This window comes from Lygodium microphyllum, chromosome 30 (genome assembly GCF_053477565.2).
Source record: "Lygodium microphyllum isolate KBCC chromosome 30, Lygodium_microphyllum_v1.1.10, whole genome shotgun sequence".
Taxonomy (NCBI): Eukaryota; Viridiplantae; Streptophyta; class Polypodiopsida; order Schizaeales; family Lygodiaceae; genus Lygodium; species Lygodium microphyllum.
This window is the reverse complement of record NC_141164.1, coordinates 101,471,736-101,477,735: the sequence shown is the minus strand read 5'-3', so window position 1 is coordinate 101,477,735 and position 6,000 is coordinate 101,471,736. Positions and strand designations below refer to the sequence as shown.

The 6,000-nt window shown below is 40.5% G+C and overlaps 1 pseudogene; it reads left to right on the top strand.

The window, feature by feature from the left end:
• Nucleotides 1-1,276: 1,276 nt before the first annotated feature.
• On the top strand, nucleotides 1,277-5,590 carry LOC148010188 (ras-related protein RABA1f pseudogene; annotated as a pseudogene).
• Nucleotides 5,591-6,000: the final 410 nt, after the last annotated feature.

The window sequence follows — 6,000 nt, the reverse complement described above, 5'->3', positions numbered from 1 at the left end:
TCTTTTGATCTCTTTTTATGCCAAATTAATCTATAAAACCGCTAAAAAAATTCTAGTAGGCTATTTGCCTTTTGTGCACCACCATCGTATCTTATATGCGAAAAGTATATCGTACTTGCTTGGTAATGAGACTTCTCCATTCCTTGGGAATGTGTGAAATTATATTTTCCCTCAGCAACCTTCATTAAGGTTTTGAATTTGTCGAGGGCCTTCTTGATGAAGGCCAAGAGATTGTCAATGGACCAAGGTGTTTTATCATAATACAAGAACTTTGTGTCCAATGCCTCCCAAACTTCAGCCTTTCTATTCCTTGCTCTTCTATCATCCCCATGGTATTTGACTGCATTGTGTAGTGCTTTCCATTGGTTGTGATGAATACAAGAAGAACCTTTTCTGGGCATGCTATGGAAGCCCAAAAACCTTTTGGCCTTAACCCCACCTATCAAGGGTTTCCTGGAATACTATTTTCATTTTTGGATCTCTAAGGATCTGTCTCGACCATAACATTATTGGAGACCAATGTTTGAGAAAACCCTCTCAATAGCCTTGATAGCACCATCCCTAGCCTTTTGGAAATGCAATTTCAATGCAAATTTAATGTACAAGTGCACAATTTTCTCAACTATTGTGCACAAGGTATGCAATATGCATACGTGGATGTTTGTTAAAGGGATATCTAGAATGGGCTAAAAGTTTGGATCTTTGGTGTGTCTATTGGGCACCTTGTTCTAACTAGCAACATTGCACTCCTTGGCCATGGCCATGCAGTAAACACAATGACTCTTAGCAGTAGAACCCTTTGATGCATTATACACACACTACTTTAGTGTCTTTAAATGTGTGGTCATGTGCTACTCTACTTTATATTATCCAAACCCTTTGATGCTTAGTTCCTTCCCTGATGATCGTTGAGCACTTATTATCTTGGCTATAGAAGTTCACTGAAACACCCAGTTCAAAATGTCAAAATATTCCATGTCAGCCTAAAATGCTCCCAACCACTACCTGTCTTTCTCTAATTGTACACTAAAGTACATTGAGTCCTTTGAGCCTTCTGGATTCTTGGAGGACATAACATTTTTTGATTGAAGATATTGGCATAGTGACTCTCGAAGATTGGACTAACAATGATACATACTTGCAATGATCCATACTTGCAATGTTGATGTGGTTTAGAGTCCTTGGAAAAAAAGAACTTTGACAATAGAATTATAAGCAATGATCCATACTTGCAATGTTGATGTGGTTTAGAGTCCCTAGAAAAAAAGATTTGAAAATGGAGAGGGAAGATTTTGAGAGAGTCATCAAAGGGCAATTTCTATGTGATGATGAGGCATTGAAGGTGATACATGTGAAGTCCTCAAATTTGTTATCAATGAATGATATATGTGAAGAACAATTTGGTGGCACAAAACCACATGCCTTTGGTGAATTGTGTATTATAGAATAAACTAATATTTAGTCGCTTAATGATTGTGCCTTTGGTGAAACTCAATGCACATACCAACCACTATTCTATGATGCCATTAGCTAGAATAATTTTTTTGAAAAAATAGAAAGATTAAAATATTTAAACTTAAGGAATGAAGTACCACACCCCCTATTAATGGCCATTGCAATTAATTGTGGATGTGGTAAGGCTAGAGGAAGGGGTTGAGGTCATGACTCAATCTCTCTCTCTCTCTCTCTCTCTCTCTCTCTCTCTCTCTCTCTCTCTCTCTCTCTCTCTCTCTCTCTCTCTCTCTCTCTCTCTCTCTCTCTCTCTTTGTGTGGCAATGGAGAATCTTAGTTATGGTGCTTTCTATTGAGATATCAAGCTCAACACATGTGGATATTGATGATGGACTACTTGGCTAGATGGGTTTGCATGTATATACTTAGTACATCAATGGTCATTATGATCCTCAAATTTCCACTGACTTATAACTATTTATATTTAGTTTGTTACACCTACCTATAGCAGTTGGCATAGTTATAGTGCCAGCCAACTAGTATAATCAGTTATTCACTACTTGACTTAGTAGGCTACTTTCATTTATGTTGTATCTTATCTATACTTTTTGTGCATTGTATTGTAGGTGGAAGATGAAGAAAAAATTAGCAAGATAAAATTTCAGCTTCCATCTCTCTTCTTGTATTCTTGAGTGAGTTTTCTCTTATGTGCATGGTGTGTGTTTGGCACAGCATCTTAAGCAAGTCCCCCCACCACACGATTATTAACATGGTATCAGAGCAGTACTACTAAGAGAGACTAGTTTTGGAAGGAAAAAGTGAAGGAGAAGCAAGGATTCAAGTAAGCAAGCAATGGGTAAGAAGCTCTCCCATTCTTCCACTCTTTCTCTTGGATAGTGGTTGTGGAGGCATCGAATGTAGGGCAGTGTGAAACTCTTAGATTGCTGTGAGGCTTAGTGTGCAAGTAGAGCAATGTATATTCTTAGATAGAGCCTTTAGGGATTTCTCATAGGTTTTTTGGTCATCCGAGGCCATTTTGAGCCCCATTTTAGAGCCCAATGTTGCTGATAACAACTTCACGATATACTACAATTTCAATCGCATTGACTGAAAGTGGGTACACAGGTTACATATTTCAAATCTATAAGCTTTGATGTGTTTTTCAGAAGTAAACACAAGTTTTATTTTCAAACACATTGTAGATTACATGTACTACTGAGCATTCAGTGAAAAAGAGTGCTTTTGTGTATTGTTGTGTACTTGTTGTGAAAGGTTACAGAGGACTTGCTTACTGTTTTGTATTATTTTTGTGATAATGGTAGAGAACAGTGGAAATCTCATCATTGAGAAGCTAGACAAGAACAACTACCCATCATGGAAGTTTGGTGTGACAAAATTTCTTATTGGAAAATGCCTTTATGAGTTCACTTTAGGTAAAGAAAAGGAGCCACAATAGCTGAGTAACCTTGCGACTGCAGATAAATTAAAGGCGTAGAAAGAATGGAATGCAAAAGACAAAAAGGTGATGTATTTGCTATCTGGAAGTAACTGATAATACTATGGTAGGGCATATTAGGAATGCAAAAAATTCACATGTAGCTTGGATCATTTTTACTAAACATGTTTTCAGTAGATACTGTAATATCCCCGATCGTTTGCATGGGAACCCCCCCCCAAACGAATTAAGTAAATATATTTTTTAAAATTATTTCCCCCTATCGTCATCGATAGGTGGCGTGGGGAGAAAGAGGAGGAACGTGATGTGGACAAGGGAGAAGTGGCTGATGATGATGATCACGATGACAAAGAGGAAAATGATTGCAATGATGACTGGCAAAAGCTGTAAGAGAGAGGGACTTAATAACAAGGAAATACTAGCTACACTAGCTGGTATATAAGGTGAGAGAGACTTAATTTTTCATCATCATATAGTTAATACAAGTCTTCTTTCTCCTTCACCTTGCTCTCCAAGCTTCCATGTCTTCTTTCTCTCTCTTCCTATCTTTGTCTCTCCTCATACCTATCTCTCTCTCTCTTCTGCTCTTCTTCTTCTTCTCTGCAGTCTTCTCTCTCTTCTTTCTCTCTCCCAGTCCCTCTCCTTGACAATTGGTATCAGAGCCTAGTTTTTAGGTCCTTCCTTTCTCTCTCCTTCCTTTAGATTTAGTTCCTTTTTCAATCTCAGGAAACTCTACTGTGCACAAGTACAGCATTGAAGAACCCCAGTAGCCAAGAAGTACTATAGAGATGGCAACTTTCTTGGAAGACACACAAGAGTTGTAAGGGGCAGTGATGGAGCACCACAAGGGGATGGTAGCTTTCTTGAAGACCATAGCAAAAAGCTTTACTATGCCTACTGTCTATAGCCCAAAAGCAATATTGCATTCTGAAAATTGATGTTTCCTGGCCACAGATCTCTTATCAATGCTCTAGCTCTCTCATGAGCAAACCAGCAAAATCTACATCTCGAGGTTGGGGCAAATTCTGTATATAATTGCAAAGGGAAGCCTCTACAAATTTGGGAGCAACTGAATACTCCCCATCCGGATAGTGCAAGCGCACAGTTGGTGCAAGTAGTCCATCTTGGCCATCTATTCAAAGTGGTGCTGATAGGCGATTCTCGTGTCGGCAAGTCCAACCTCCTCTCACGCTTCACGTGCAACGAGTTCAGCCTCGAGTCCAAGTCCACCATTGGTGTGGAGTTCGCCACACAAAGCACAAGCATTTTGATTCTCATCTACCAAAACAGCTAGAACTTCATCGTGTTCCTCTAGATTTACTGTCACATCTTCAGAAAGGAAAGAAGGTGCCCTCTGGCAGAATTGCATGAGCTTCTGAAAGGTGTCAACAAGTCGAGCCTCCTCTCATGCTTCACGTGCAATGAGTTCAGCCTCAAGTCCAAGTCCACCATTGGTGTGGAGTTCACCACACAAAGCAAAAGCATTTTAATTCTCAGCTGCCAAAACAGCTAGAACTTCATCGTGCTCCTCTGGATTTACAGTCGCGTCGTCAGAAAGGAAAGAAGGTGCCCTCTGGCAAAATTGCATGAGCTTCTGAAAGCTGGCCTCTGTCATCCCCAAGCAGTGAGGTACCAGGATGTCTTAAGATGCCTGCAAAGGAAAGAGCATTATCATCATGTGAGACAATATCACAACAGGATGGTGAATCACTGCTTAGAGATGGAAGGCCTATGGAAAAGTTACCCTGATGCCAGCATGGAGGATAAGATGGAGATCTAGAATTCTCATAAATTGAAGAAGGCTTCCCAATTTTCTAATGGATCCCTCCGCAAAGGAGTGGGGACATTCCAAACTTCTCGTGTGTAGAACCTTATAAACTAAACAGGAGGGCAAAGGTGCAAAAATCCATTGAAATGGCAAAGGCTTCCAGCTTTGTTTCAAAACCAGCAAGAGGGTCTGAATACAAAGGTTGTGTTTGAAAAGGCAGCTGGGAAAGTGAAAAAAAGCACAGCCTACTGGAGTTTTGAGAAGGCTTCCAAATACTAGTCACACAAAGCCGGATGCAGGCTCACCACAGGTGCTATTCTCTGTTGTGAGCCAAACAGAAACAGCCGAGTTTCCTGTGTCTTTTCCATCTGAGCTCGGGTAACTTGGCTAAGCCCTTGCAACACCCAGGTTTGTCTCGTAGCATCCATGTCGACTCAAAGGTGCTCAAGGCTCAGATTTGGGACACGGCTGGCTAGGAAAGGTATAGAGCAATTACAAGTGCATATTATCATGGTGCAGTTGGTGCACTTTTAGTTTATGATATTACAGGGCATGTTACTTTTGAAAATGTTGAGAGGTGGCTGGAAGGACTAAGGGATCACACAGACTCAAACATAGTGGTTATGCTTGTTGGAAACAAGTTAGATCTTTGGCACCTGAGAGCTGTGTCCACATATGATGGCCACGCATTCTCAGAAAGAGATAATTTGTACTTCATGGAAACATCTGCTTTGGAGTCAACAAATGTAGAGAATGCTTTTACTCAGATACTTACACAAATCTATAGGGTTGTGAGCAAGAAGGCTGTTGATGTTGGAGCGGATCCTGCTCTTGGTCCTAGGCAAGGTGAATCTATTAGTGTTCATAGTAATGATGCCACAGCAACAAAGAAAGTTGGGTGTTGTTCAATGTAGGAAGTTTATCACTTGTATTATTGGCCATCATTTTTGTTTTCTGACTAGAGTGGGACATATGGCAAAGAAATTTTACGCCTTACCCTGTGTATTGATAGTTTACAAAGGAGGATCAGTGCTTCTGTATCACGCTTCACTGGCTTGGCCGAGAATATGTTTGAGGTTGAAATGCCTAGAGGATTGGTTTTAGCTTTTCCAGTTATTCATTCTAGAGCCTGCTACAGCATTGGAAAGAGCTTTAACTTCATAGAAGCAATACAAAGGCAATAACCATTGCATGAGGTGCATTGCCAATAGCCAATCTCCAAAAGCCTCGAGGTTGAGCAAGGGAGATATAGAAGCTCCGCTGCAGGAGCGAGCGTGGTCTCGGGCACGGGTTGACTGGCAAAGGCTAAACCATTGTTTGATTG